This window comes from Apteryx mantelli, chromosome 19 (assembly GCF_036417845.1).
Source record: "Apteryx mantelli isolate bAptMan1 chromosome 19, bAptMan1.hap1, whole genome shotgun sequence".
NCBI lineage: Eukaryota > Metazoa > Chordata > Aves > Apterygiformes > Apterygidae > Apteryx > Apteryx mantelli.
The window spans coordinates 12,631,787-12,646,962 of NC_089996.1; the positions used below are offsets into that span (position 1 = coordinate 12,631,787).

The 15,176-nt window shown below is 47.3% G+C and overlaps 1 protein-coding gene across 1 annotated transcript in view; it reads left to right on the forward strand.

Annotated features, from left to right (window-relative positions):
- The window catches only part of RAB11FIP4 (RAB11 family interacting protein 4), a 124,407-nt gene that overhangs the window by 28,101 nt on the left and 81,130 nt on the right, over positions 1-15,176 (forward strand). The window lies entirely within an intron of this gene.

The window sequence follows — 15,176 nt, forward strand, 5'->3', positions numbered from 1 at the left end:
TGTCATCAGGTGTAGCTTTTCTTTGTGCCTCAACTTAGATGTATCCACTTAAATGGCAATAATATTGCCCTGTTCTAGATCATCTTTCATCTAAACTGCTCCCAAAACACCACCTAGCACCTCCAGAACCACTCCACATTTCCCACAGTTGGCAGCAGTGCAGCTCCGGCCCGCAGCGGCTTACACAGAGGACTGAGGAGGACCATCCAGCTGGTGGGAGACACAGTGCAGTTTGTCCAGGACATTGTGTTTCTGGTCCCTCCAAGAGTCAGCGTTGGCAGGGTGCCCATCTCTGTAAAATCTGTACACCTTGTCTCCAAGGTTGTTATTCCTGCTCTTACAAAAAGTACATGGGATCCTGGCCAAAAGCCCCTACCATTCAGGAACGTGGCAGCTGCTCGCTGTTTAACAGGACAGACTGCGGGGTGAGGAACTGCGGATGGGGTAAGAGTGCCTCCCTGCTGCCAAGAGGCACAGTCTCAGTTATTGAGTCACCAGCACCGTTTCTGAGTGCTTAATTTTGCAGCTTAATTTTTCTTTGGCGTTTCCCCTTAGATACTGACCAAGCTGCAGCCTTGAGGTTCCCTGCCTCCCAGAGTTAGATCCTTCATACAGATTTTGGGTCCCTTTTAAGAAGACGTGAACAAAAAGACACCCAGTGCATCAACACGTTGGAGAGAGTCGGTCCTTTAGCCCTCCCTTTGGGAAACCCTCACAGACCAGCTCCGTAGCCAGGCAATCGGCAGTGTCAGCTAGACGCTGCAGTTGCCGCGCAGATGTGGAAATGTCGGCCTTTTTAACCCGAGACGGTTACAAACCATGAAACTACCTGCTTTACTCCATAGTGGGGAAACTGATTGTTACATGTTGCTATTAAACTTGTCTAGTGAAAAGTGATCTAAGACTTCTTTTCTTCTTTCAGGCGCTCAGCATCCCACCTCGCATTGCCTTTCATGCATGTACCTTTGCTACAGAGCTTTGCTCATCCTTGTTGCTGAAGAGTGAGTTACATCCTTGTTACTGAGTTGTCTCCTGAGAACTTGCAGATAACACACACCAGAAACTGTGCCCCTCAAAATGCATAAAGAGTAGCCGGTGGTTTCTTGTGGCTGGTATGCATCTAGGTATTTGCAGTGGCCAGGCTTTCAGATCCAGCATGGTGCAGTGAAATGTGGTTGGGTGAGGGCCTTGCAGTCTACAGGTACTGTGATTTCTGCGTGCTCCCGACTCTTGGTTGTAACTCCTACAAGACAGCTTTATGCTGGAGGAAAATAGATACAAGGGCAGTTTTTAGCAGGTTAAGAGAAGGCAGCAGCAGCTCTGAGTCTTTGAGAGAAGCTGCACTGTGGGAAAGGTCTGGCAAGTAAACAGTAATCGGCTTTTGCCTATTTAGAGATTTCACAGGGGATCAATAAATTGTCAGGAGCTTTTAAACTGATAACTGTGAAGAGAAGAATAGCCCGTGAACTGAAAGGCGAAGAAGGGGTCTAATTGTCTGCTCTGGTTTTTAAAGAAACATAGCTAGATTAGCAAAAATGTTCTGCTGTACACATTATACCTGGAAGTGGGGTGAGATCACGGGGAAAAGGATAACCTGTTCCTCTCTGCCCTTGTGCAGGTGCTCCAAAGCAGAACTGCTCACGCTCTGGTTAGGAGACGGTGGGAGGGAGATGTTCTACACCCTAGATAGCAATTTGGGCTCCCATGGACAATTCTCACCTCGTTTCTGGGGGGCTGTCTCGGGAAAAGCTCTTCTGGTTCACTGTGAACACTGCCTGTTCCAGTTTTACAATGACATGGTTAGTTGGTTTAGCTTTCCAAGCAATTCGTTTTCACTGTGTGGTCTCGGTGCCGATATATTGTTGCAATACCTACAGACAACAGGTATTAGCTAGAAAAATCAAACTGGTTTTGGCGAAGTTGTTGGTTTGATTTTAGTGTGGGTGAAAACAAATTAACATACCGATACCACAGTGTCAAAACCAGTGTCAAAGTATCAATAGATACAAAAAATAAATCAACGTGTACCACTGAGAGATGATAAATATATACTCCTTAAGCAAGAGGTTAGAAAACCCAAGTTACATCCCTGCTAAAAGCTGGTTGAAAAAGGCAGCAGTGGAAATGAGCAGGACCAAAACACTAGCTTCTTAAAAGGCTTTAGAAGGAAGCAATTTCACACATGAACAGCGCTGTGGACTTCTGTGCCTGTGCATACCGGCATGAATGTACACGCGGACAGGAATGCCTCTCTAATGACTATTACCTTGGTTGATAGCTGGACTGGAAACAGTGACCGGCTTATCTGAGCCTGCGAGGTGAGATTTTCAGCTGATGGAGATCATCACAGAACCACTCTCGCCTTCCCGGTGGAGACCAAGGGGTGGCGCGAGCGCAGGGCTGATGCACAGCGGCTGACCTCCGGCTCGTGGAGTGCCGCACTGTTACTGTTTGTTATTTGCGCTGCTGTCAGCCCTCGTTTCTTTCTGTGCTAGAGAAAATGTAGACAGAGGGGTAAAAAAAATCTCTTTTCAGCTTGAGCTAAAAGCTGGGTGCTGTAGCCAGCTGGTGTCCTCGGTGGGGTGGTCCTGGGGACAGCACACCTGATGCACCTGGTAGCCAGCAGCCCAGCGTGTTGGCACGGGCACACTCGAGTACCCTGGCTCCAGGTGCAGCGATGCCACAGTACAGCTCGTATTGCTGCTCGTGAGAGTACGGTTTTCTCATTAGCTGAATCTCTGCTGCAAAATCTGCTATTCGTGCTTAGTCCCTGGGCCCAGTACTCTTTACAGTCCATCTGTTTCTGGGTAAGAAGAGGAGATGAAATCACATGCCAGCAGAGAAAATTTTCTTTGGGTCAGATATTGTCTTTCCAGTAGTGCGTGCAGTGAGCCGAGAACACTGGGCCCAGTCTCTCGCTGAGAGTCTTACAATACCGCCACTAACTGATAATAGCTGAATTGGGTGCGTTTTTAAAATACAGAAGTACAGTTCCATTATAGCTGTGCACATTTATTGCTTTTCTCTTTGTATTATGCTTTGACTTTTGCTTCCTTTCAGCCTCCCAACCATTAAGGAATATTAATATCAGCAAGCCTGGAATGGCTAATGGGGATGGGGAGTATAGGCAGTACCGTAACATAAAGCTCACTTGTACAACCTCTAAGGCTGCAAAGGGTATGCATTTCCTATGCACACGGGCTGTGTATTTCATCTATCCATTTTTACACAAAAAACCTGTCTAATTATCATTCCTTCTAATGTCTTTCCTAGTGTGGATCAAAGGGAAATGTGGACTTCCATGTGTCATTCTATACAGTGAGCGTTTCCCCCTTTGCGATTTAATGATGCATTTCTGCATGGGGGAGTCACTCATGATGTTTGGGAGAGGGAGGTCTGAGGGGGGTCTGGGCTATTACATTGTGTGGAGCTGGCCGTCACACCAGGGCGTGGGGGAGCTGGAAAAGATTAATGCTGCCGACCTTGTTAGGTTCGAGGGAAAAGGCTGATTTCCACCCGGCTGCTGCTGCGGGCAGGGAGCTGGTGCAGCAGGGACGGCCTCCTTCCGGCAGCTTTGCTCGTGCTGGGGCCGCTGCTCTGCTCTCGGCATTAGCAGTCGTGACTCGCGCACAGCCCCTGCTAGCACAGCCCGCTCGTCCACGCTTCCCTCGGCTCGACGTCAGCAGCGTCGGCTGCTCTTCCAGCCTGTCCACCGCGCTTCAGGCTGGGTAATCGTTCCGCCACAGCGGGTGGTGCTTGCTGCGCGGTGCCCCCTCTGTTCCTTTGGGGAAGGACTGGATCTCCCAGCCTCGCTCCTCTGAAAGGTTAAGCCGAGTGGAAGGTTGTTCCTTTAATCACGTCTTTCTGCCTGATATTTGTCATCTTAACTGATGTCTGTCTCCCTGTGCTGGATTCCTCCAAAACTCAGTCCTTCCAGGACTTTCAGGACTCATCAAAGCATTAATTTGCCATGAAATTTCTTTCATTCAGTTTAATTTCAGGGCTGCTGTTCAGGCGTTCGCGTTTTAGATCAGATCTCAGGGCCTACGTTTCACGCTCTGTACCTCTGGGCTTGCCAAAGGCCACGCACGTTCCCTTTTAATGGCTGGGTTTAAAAGTGACTTTAGGAGACCTGTTCTGGTTGCATATTGTTTGGACAGCTCTGCTTTGTGCAGCGAGGAGAGAAAGTAGCCATGAAAGTACCCAGTGAAGAGAAGTGGCTAAGTTTAATACTTGCTTTGTGCCTTTGAGGCTAGAAATCCAACCTGTCAGGATGTTACAAACAAAAGTGGGTAATGCGGTGTCTTGGGGGTCGAGTTTGTTGTTGCTCTGAGCTGTGGTTTTTGCGGTGTGAGTCGGAGACGAGCACACAGAGCACCGTACCGTGGCTGGCAGAGAAGCGCCTTGTTCTGGTTTGCGTTAGCCGCGCGGTCGCGAGTGACTGCTTGGGTTTCAGCGTGAGTCTGGAGCGTGCTCGCAGCAGCAGCGCTAGCGTTAGCGTCTACTTTGGGGTGTTTCTTGCAGCTTCTGCACATTTGGCTTTGGGAACCATGTTTTCACACAAGCAAGTGGAGCTGGCACAGGGGGATATGTGAGGTGCACGCCGGGACCTCCCGGTTACAGGTTAGACTTGCTCTGCTCTCGCCACCCTCTCCAGCCTCCTCCTGCTGCTCTCTGGCATTGTGCTTGTCCTTCGCATGTGACAACACTTCAGTGACGGTGCGACAGTGTGATGGCAGAGGTGTCAGCAAGGAAGGGGCTGAGAAAGTGTTGGCTGATCATCTGGCACTGTGCATCCCACCTCTCTCCCCTTTTATTTTAAAAATGATAATTATTCCTGGAGTCGATCCCACTTGGCTGATGCCTCACAACTGGAAGCCCTGAAAAGCGTTGTTCTGTGTAAATTCCCTTTATGGTCTGACAAGTATGATCACACGCACCACGAGCTGCAGAGGGGAACAATATTTTCTCTGATAATGAATCCGTGCTGCATCGCTTGTAGATAAACCTGATGTTACCTGAACGTTTCCCTCCTTGTTGTTTAAGGGCAAAGCATGCTACACCCCCCCATGACCAGTTGCCTGCTGCGTCTCTTGAGATCTGGCTGCTTTATGCTATATTTGACTTACGCTAATGAATGAAACGATAATGGGCCGTGCCTCATTTCGGCTTGTCGCAGCTTTTGCTAACAGCTTTATTTTCCAGGAAGCCTTGGTTTCGGCTCTGGGAGAAGTGGAGGAGAAGGTGTTAATGCAGCCCTGCTTATTTTAGCAGATGAGTGCATCAGTGGTTTTAGGAAAATGGTTCAACACATTAACCTGTTGTTTCCAGAGCAACACAAGAGAAAAAATCCCAGTAGAGTGAACAGATGGCAGCTGTACTCTGGCATATTTTTAGTGTTGCTCTCTGTTCCCATGGTGTTGCAGACTACGTGGGATTCCCCATAGACTGTTTTAAGACTGGTAGGCCTAGCCGAGTGCCTTGTTTTGCAACACCACAGCAGAGAAGGAGGGAAACGGACTCCTGTTCAAATCAGGTTTGTTTAAGTAACTTTAAATGAGAGGTTCTCACATACGGGTTGATGGATGGTGGAGGAGTCTCTAGAGAGGTGTTGGTCGTATGATTCTGGTGCCAGCTCATTGCCAGCTGCTACGTTTTATAAGAAGGGACAAAATAAATGAGAAAATACTGTCCTAGTGGTACTGTCCATATAAGCAATTAGTACATTTACCCTGGCGTGCCATGGAGGCCGGATCCAAAGGTGTAGATGGCAGAGGAAAAACTCGCCAGGACTTCAGTGGTCTCTGAATTGCAGATGGGATGGGGGGAAAGTAGTTTCTGAAGCTGCGAGCAGTCTCTTTGGGATGTGCGCTCTGAGGAAGCTCTGAAAGCTTCTTGATTCCAGAGTTTTATTCATTTTCATCCCACTTTCTCGTAAGAGGACAGACAATAGTACTGTTCCACACATGGTCAGATTCAGAGCTGTTTCGAAGTTTGTCAGTGATTCTCTGCGATCATAAAATGTTTTGTGCTGTAAGTGGAGAGATTAGCTAGTGAGGTATATGGTGTAAGAAGTGATTCCTTGGACCTAATAACTTCTGGGTCTCTGCTATGGTTGAAATCCAAGGATGTTAACTGCAAAATCTGGGCATATAGTGTCTCAAGAATTATATTTGTTGCTATTTCAGATTAGGTTTGTGTCATCATGTATAGTAAAAACTGCAAGCGATTTCTCAGTGGAGAACAGGAAAACAGAAGTCGTAGCGTCAATTTTCCTGGCACTGCTTGGATTTCTGTCACAAGCACACATTTACCGAGGCTCGTGGAGTATTATGTTCCCTTAATAGCTTATTTCCATATTAGAAATGTTTTGAACAAATCCATCCCTAATGTGTTCTTTCTGTGCAGTACCGTATGGCTCAATCTTTTACTGTCAGGAGATAATAAAATGCTATTCAGCAGAATAAGAAAACAAGATGATGGTAAGGATCTGCCCGGTGGGGTAAGGGAAAGCTGAGGTGCAGAGGGAGCCAGTTACTGGTAATAGCCAGCTACTGGTAAACCTGCAGTCCTGACCCCATCCCGCAGGCCCTTGGTCTCTGGACACCATCACCTTCCCCAGCAGCGAGGCTCTCCCAGTCGAGACAGTGCTGTAAACCCTCCCACCCTGGGAGCCGTGGCCTTGATCCCGTAGCTCCAGCCCTCACGGCTCCCATGAGGTGAGAAGAGGCTGTTTGCTTTCCTCCTGTCCTCTTTCTCACTTTTGGAAAGTGCTCCAAAGCCTCTATTCCCAGAGCGGGCAGTGTGGCTCGGCATGCTCGGAGCGCTCGCGGTCCTTGCTTTTCAGGTTAGGAGCTGACCTCGTGTCTGCGCTGCAGATCCGCAGTGCTCCCTGTTCCCGCTTCAGCAGCTGAACTGCGTTCCTCATCTGTCACCCACCTGAGTTGGAGTAATGCTTACTCAGGGCATTAATAACACATGAACACTGCAAGCTTTTCCTTTCCTTTGAAGGCACTCAACCACCTGCAAGGCCTCTGAAACCGCCTCTTTCTTCCCTGGGTTTATAATTCACTGGTACATTTCATGCGTTCAGCAAAATGAAGCAACATTATGGATATTTTCTCCATCTGGGTAACTGTTGGGTGTTTTTGTCCAATTGGACTGAGGCCCCCATGGACCCAATTCATATTTGGAAGAAGATTGAGTTCCATGTCCTTCCAAGGCTTGATGCCAGACCCAGGAAAGGCAGTGAATGGACTCCCTTGAAGTCAGTCAGATTTTTGCATTGGAGCCATTAGTAGATTAGGAATTTGACAGATTTAGTAATTTGCTCAAAGTCAAGGCCAAGATGGCTCAACCAGTTTCCTTACCTCATTTAGGATACTGTCCCAAGACCTGCCTTCCAGTTGGTGAATTGGGTGTCCCCAGTTAAAGCAGAAACTGAGACAAAAGTTTCTGCTTACAGAAGACTTGCAGGCAAGCCAACTTGCAGGCTTGAAGCCTGCTGATAAAGCACCAAGGGGAAATGACTGATGCTTGAAATCAAAATTCAAAGCAAGTCCAAAGCCATTGTTTCCAGCAGTGATGTATGTTCCTGCATGTTTTGGGATCAGACAGCAGCTGATGGAAATTCATGGTGCTGTTTGCAGTGGCATGAATTATTTACAGTACACAGCCTGCCAGAACAGTCTGGCAGGGGCAGGCTTCGTTTGCTGGCCTCGTGATTCCTGAGTGCTGGCCTCCCCCACCTTACAGGTGTGCCAGGAAGGCAGCCCTTCGCATGCTGGAGAGGCAGGTTCGGGGAGAGCATTGGGTCATCTGCTGGGATGGCCTGAAATGGTGAAAGCACAGCTTTTAACCCGCTTACTCCAGGTTAGGCAGATCTTCCAGATATATCTAACTGTCTTCTCAAAAGACCTCAAATGATAGCGAGCCCACCAGTTCCTTCCTCTGTTCTAATGGGTAAACACACACACTGATATAAATTTGAGCCTTATTTCTAATTTGAATTTGTTTAGTTTTAATTTGCAGCTAATGGTTCTTTATGGCTTTCCTCTGCTAGACTAGAGAGTCCTTCAGAACCTGCAATTTCCTGTTTGCAAAGGTCTTCATACCCAGTAAACAGATTACCACTTGGTCTCCCTTTTGCTAAATTAAACAAGAGGAACTCTGTAAGATTGGTTGTATAAGGCATTTTCCATAGCCCTTGAATGTTATGTCTGTTCTCTGCATCCTGTCTGGGTTTTCAGCATCTCTTTCAAAAGTGGGCACCACAACTGTAGTAGCACTGGTCTCTCCAACACAGTGTAAAATAATTTCCTTCATCCTGCTCCCCTTGTGAGAACTGCTGAACATCACGGAGAAACCTCATTCCTCTCCTCCGAATTCATAAATCCCAGCTCTCCAGAGCAGAGTCTTCCTCCCTGCATGTGCAGACTGTGTTACTTTTTTTCCTTCTTTTTTTTGTATTCTTTTTTGTTTTGTGACCTTGCATGATAGTGTTTAAAACCCATTCTCTTTGTACAGGCTTCACTTATGAAGTGATCCAGAGGAGTGTAAGACTGCCTGAGTTGTTGTTATTTATCATCCTGTCATCTGCAAATTTCATCATCATGGTTTTATATTTACTTGCAGTCTGTGGATGCAAACCTAGTACCCTAACAGCACAAAAATCAAAAAGGATGATAATATTTCAGCAAGCTGACTGCCTCTGCCTGCTTCACTGCACTTGTAAGAGTTCAGACAAAATGCCTAAATGGGGTTCAAAGAAAAATGCCCTCCTTCCCCTGCAATTTCTAGGACACTTCGAATTCAGTACCAGGTCTTTTGAAGACTTTAGATTTCAGGGCTGTGCAGCAGGTCACTCTGTCTGAAACCCCTGCTGAAGGAAATGAGCGCAGCTGATGGTATCTGCAGGCGCAAAAATAGCACAGTGCTTATTAGATTTAAAACCCTTGCAGGTAAATCTTGGAGTGACCCCCGGCCTGACTGTGGGTTTCTCCCTTGGCTCCGCTGACACCAGGATTTTGCCCCTGCTCTCCTGCGCCTGGGCTCGGCTGCCTCATGCCTTCTGGTAGCAAACGCGCAGTCCTGCAGCAGCCCAGGTCTCTAAGTATTAAGCCTTTTGACTTGATTTTTGCTCTCGCTTCTTATATGGGGAGGGTTTCATATGGCAGATTTCCCACTTGAGTCTCTATTCCCCGTTTTCAGTCTCTGTATAGGGCTGGATTGTAAATCATTTACTCATGGTGGTAGAGCTGGGAATCCAACCCTTATGGATTCATGACTTAAGTCAGTCTGGCTGCCTGGGAAGGGTATGGCAGAAGACCTCAGCCATTCACCTCTCCGTCACAGCCAGAACTTGTATTTTGAACCAGAGGATCTCTGGTGGAAGAATATCCTGTCTCACCTTATTATCCGCTGCTTTGTACTGCTAATTCCTGCTCAGTAATGTGCACCTCTGCCTTGGTCAGTTTTGATTTCAGAACTCTTCCTTCACTCTGAGCCTCATCTCTTTTCTTTAAGATAGACTTTATCTTCATTGTAGAGACTCTTTAATGCTCCTCTTGTGCTTCAGAAAGCAGCAGGAGGCAAACATCACTTTGCGACACAGTCAGTATAGCTGGGAAACACAACCGAGAGAAGGCGGATGCTTTGCCTGAAGTGACCTCGTATTACAATGGAGAAATGTGTTTGCACTGAAAGGATAATCACCCATTCATCCGAGCCGCTTAAACAATAGGGACAGAGCGCTTGATTTTCTCCAGTTGTTTCCCAAAGCAAAAATGATTTATACCCTCTCTCTGAGACTACTGGCTGTCTGCTGAAGGGTTCATTAGATAGACCCCTGCAGCTGCCAGGAAAACTGGCAGGATTATTGAGCCTCCAGCTAATTTTTTTCTGTCCTTGTCCTTCTCTTCCTACCATGAAGATGTGGTTTGCAATCCAGACCTTGCCTGTGCTGTCCCACTTGGTGGGAGGCTGCTCTGTGCAGCAGTGCAGAGAAGAGTGTCTGTCCCCAGCCCAAGACCCTGGCTCTAGCTCACCATGAGGGCTTGCGATGCGTGGCTCTGGGGCGCTTGCTGTGTTCCCTGCGCTACCAGCAGGTATCGTAACAGTCATATGGTCACCTCAGCACTGAATTTTGGCCTCAGTTGGTTTTGCAATCCTGTGCCCCCTGCAATGGGGTCAGCACAGGACGCAGATGCATCCAGGGCCAGCACAGCCTGCTTAATCCACTCATGCAGAAATGGGTGGCCTTGCCCTTTCTGTTAACAGGGCTGCGAGGCTGCTGCTTCGCTGGCTGGCAGAGCATTGCATCTGTAAGCCAGTGGGGTTGTTGACTACAAAAAAGGCTGTGATGTCATGCAGGCTGGCGGCTGGACTGAGAGGCCCTTAACCTTTCCCAGGGCAATAAATAAGCACCACAAGCTCTGATTAATTGCTGGGAGCCAGCCCCTTCAGCGAAGGAGGAGGATAGGACATTACTTTTCTACAAAGAGCAGCAGAAGGGTGATTGACAGAGTATAGACAGCGGAGAGGATTAGGGGAAGCTGGGATGGCATAGTTCAAGCCATGGCTTGAAACTGAGCTTAATTTTAAGTAGTACCTTCAGTAGTACCTTAATTCAAGTAATTAATTGAGAAGAGCTGCTTATGCCAAACATTGACTCTCACTTGTGTTACAACCCTACCAAGAAGCCTCATCTGATGGCCCCTTTTAGATGTCCCAGAAAAGGCAGTCCCTGTAGCAAAGAGCTTCATAGCCTTATACCAGCAAGTTACCGGTAAAAATGGCATGACTGAGCGCACTAGAGGCTCAAAGCTCAGTGCAAACAGAGAGGGACCCGTGTGTAGTGCATTTGTGTGTGTATTAATGCACAAACTCTTATGTAAGTACCGACCTAAATATAGTCCCAGCTGATCGAAATCCTCGTAGCTCCCCTGGCCTGTGCTGGGAGCTGGGTTGATTAGTGCTGGCTAAGATGTGAACAGCAGCAGCATAAATTCCATCAGGCTGTCTTGTAAATTCCTGATCTCTCTTGCACTGATGTCAGTTATTTGCATTAAAAAATTTAATGGAAAACCTGCGAAATTGGATTTAGGGGAACTGGAGACTGAAGCACTTTGCTCAAGGGATAATTTAATTTCCCGTTAAGACATTTCTTAAACTTAAATATGTGTATATTCTCTGTTCCTCTGTAACACACATACTCAAGCATATACAGTCTTAATTTGATTTAAAAATGTAATTGTACGTGACCGAGAAACTGGCCACTAAAATCATCGGATCGACTTTCAGAAACAAACCTACTGTGCCAAAGTCACTGGGAACACCCAGTGGCACTATTGCATTATAGCACGATATTAAATTGCGCAGAGGCTTCCCAGCTGGCTGCAGGAATCTGTACATTAAAACCTAAAACACAGTTTGATGTCTCCCAGCAATAGGCCTACAGGAGATAGGATTCTCCAAAGCAACCCTGCAAGCTTCAGAAATGGTATTTACTTAGATTGCAATGATGGGAGCTTGCTATTTGTCAGAGAGAGAGTTACAGGCTGATCTCATAACCTAAAAGACTGGTGTCTGATTAGATTTTGTTGCTGTATCTGTAAGGGAACAGATGCTCAGCTAGTGACCATGCATTTTTTCATCAAAGTCTTTGGGACCAGGCTGACTTACAGCAGCTGACACGTCTGCCGCATGTTTCGGCTACTACAATGGTCAGGAAGATTTTCAGCCATAAAATCTTGCTGCTCCAAGCCCCAGTGGCTTGTCTGATTAAGCTGTTTTGAATGCATCTAAAAATATGAGTCTGAATAAAGGAATTTCTGCTACTGCTGCTTCATCTTGCTATAACATCTGTGCTGTTTGTGAAGGTGAGCAGGGATAACAGTGACCCAGCTTTCCCGGGTCGCGGGTGTCTCTACTTAATTGGTTTCAGGAAGGATTTCCAGCCAATCTTCTATGCATTAAATCCATGCTGCAGTTTCTGGTGAACTGGCAAAGTTTTGTAAACAGGAACATATCTTCTGCTGGTATAAATCAGTGAGGCTAATCACTTATGATACCAGCTATAGGAATTTAATCGTGAGTTTTGCGATAGGTGGCAGCTGTACCATTTCAGCTCCCGTTGTAAGAAAAGCCAGAAAGGAACTGATTTGTTCAGTTCAAAAATGCCTGTATTCTGCTACCTCTTCTTCTAGCAGTACCCTTGGTTGCGTTCCTTTTTTTAGGTTCATTCCTTATTCGTCAAAGGGAGGAGGCACTTCACAGATGTGAAGTATTTTAAGCAGGGGATAGCATTTCCAGGGACTTGTGCTCTTTGCCAGTAAACTTGATTGGAACAGCAGCAGGTCTATGCACATGTCTTTGTTTGACTCGTTAATTAGTGACGTGTTTCTTAGAGCAGAGTTATGTTTGTGATTACAGGACAGGGTCTCCAGCCCAGCAGTCAGTATCCATAAGGAACTGCTCCAGGTAGGGGTCGCCTTTATTATGTTACGCAGGGGTTCTACTTGATCTCTTGTGTGTCGTGTATACTGAGAGCTGTATTTCATGTATTTGCAATATGTGATGTCAATGTAAAAATCCAGGTATTGCTTCTCGCCTGCCCAACCCAGATAACAGCCAGACCTCAAAATGCAGGAGTTTGTTCTCTCTTTTGAATGACTCTAAAATTAGAGCTAAAATCAAGCAGTGAATTAGCTAGATCAGTGGGAAGGAAGGTCCCATGACTCTTGGAATATAAAATGTGAATTTCGTCTTTTGACGATCCAGAATAAAACATGATGATGGAATTTATGTGTAGAGAAGATGATACTTAAAATCTGTATCTGAACAGAGATCAAAGTTGCTCATCAGGGATATCCTGTGGTTCTCTCCACCAGGCTAGAATAAAACATCTCAAGACTTGTAGGGAATATTGTTTTCTATCTTCCTTTCTTGCCATCTCCTATACAGTTAATTTACTGCTTTGTCAATGGTGTCCAATCTTCATCTTCGCCTGGCAAAAGCCACCAGGATTTTCTCCTTCTATTCCTGTGTTTGGATTCTTCAAGTCTTCTTTGGAGCGTTTGTTAACATAAAGCAGTTGATTGATCACATTATGATGTTACGGAGATTCTTGTAACATCGGTTTCTGCTAACACTCGCCCTTGAACTGCAGTTTCTGTTGCGTGGTGTCTGTGCAGTAATATCGCTGCTCTGTTCAGCAGACAGCTGCAGACCTGAGGCATGGGGAAGTTAAATGAATTGCACCAGGTTACCCGACAGTAAGCGGCAGAGCTGCGAAGCCTCGCTCCCAGCCTGCTGCTTTGTTGGCTCTGTCCTGTTGCCTTGTGCTCTCTTACCAGATCTTCAGCCTGAGAGCCTTGCAGAGCTGAAGCTGCTTATTAATCCTAGAAATGATACTGGCCCCATTTCACAGGAGGTAGGCAGCGACTCACACGCTCACGTCTCGCTCCAGGAGTCCTAACCTCCAGCTCTGCGCTGCACTCGCAGAACGGCTTGGGGACGCGGTCGCGGGGCGCAGCGAGCCCGGCGCGGTGGCGCCTCTCCCCCTGCTGTCCATGGTTCTGGCTCTGCCGCCCAACGGGCCGTGCTCGCCTGGTCGACGGCTTCTGCCCTAAGGAAGCTGCAGGGAGATTCCTAACTTGTCATGGGCTCCAAACTCATCCTGCAGCTCCTTATCTACCCTGCCTACATGAGATGACTTTCTAAGAAAGGGAGAGGGGAAACGATTCAGTGTAAGGGTCAAATTGTTTCTTTCTCTTTCAGCACAGAATTTTATGTGTGACTAAAAAGTTTCTCATTTTCTCATCTGTATTTGGGCCATTTGGCTTGCGGTTTCAGCACAGGACAGTATCCGTGCCCTTAGCCCAACGTATTAGAGATCTTTCTTACGCTCTGGGTCCAGCTCTCTCTGTGACTGAGGCAAATCACAGATTCTCTTCTTCCCCATCTTCCCCTCTCTGCTCCTTCTGTTGAGGAGTTTGGGACTGATGACTTTCAAATTCAGGCTAGACATATATAGATTTGTGTGACGGAGAGATTTCTTGCTTAACGTCTGCAATAAGAGGAGCTTATAGGTTTGAAACCAAGACAAGGTCTCATTAAATTCCTTAAACAGGGAGTGTCTGTCTTGCGCTGAGGTCTGCAGAACATGCTGCATGGTTACCTGAACTCTGCAACAAGCAAACTCATTCATCTGTCTGTTCACAGCTGTAGCCATTGAGGACATACGGCACTATTCAGGGTAATGCTGTTAACACTATTTCAGAGCCTTGTTTGGCTCCGAAGCCAAACATTCACTAAAGAGCTTTGCTGAACTGTGCCTTAGACGCTGCTCTGTATGGTGGTGCTGGGCCTAGAAGGAAAGAAAGGGCTCCATAGGGAGCAGGAGGTGCTGCTCCATGGAGAAGTCATGGGGAAGGGCCGTCTCACCACCCCCACACCTTTGTTGGTTCTCGGTTTGCTTGTTCTCAGTGAGGCCTTTGGGTGATTGTGGCATTTACTGGCCCTAAGCACAGAGAGAATCTGAAGGAAGAAGTGTCACACGCACACATTTGTGCATTATCTGGAGGGCTTTAAGAAACTGCTGGGTGTTTGCTAGCATGTAAAATAAATAAATAAATTTAAAAAAATTGAGAAACTGGGTCATTCGGATTCATTTGCTGCATATCCTTCCAGCTGGGCTTTTGTTGCTGCTCAGACTAACATATCTGAGGTCGCGTTGTAGTCGCCAGGATTGTGCCACATCCTACGTGCCTCTGTCCTTGCCTCCTACACTTGTTTATCCTCCAGGGTGTCTGGAGGGCCCCTCTCAAGGTCAGCGTCGTGCCGCAGCTGCCTGCGCGTGTGCCCACGAGCAGCGAGAGGCTGCCTCTGCCTCGCTACCCGCCAGATCCGATGGGCGAAGGCACAGAGGGGTGAGGGCACGTGTTCAGTGTCATGCAGCATATCTGTGACGGAGGGGACAACAGCCAGCCGGGGCGTCCCGGCACAGTGCCCACCTCACCGGACTGCTCTGCCTCTCTCCTTATTCTCCCTCTTCAGCTACTTGCTTCTGAGGTGTCCTTCTCTCTTCCCTCATTCTAGACACCACAACACACAGCAGCTTCTCCCTTCTAGAGTGCTTTTCTTCCTCAAAACCCTCCTGAAAAATCTGCCAGACC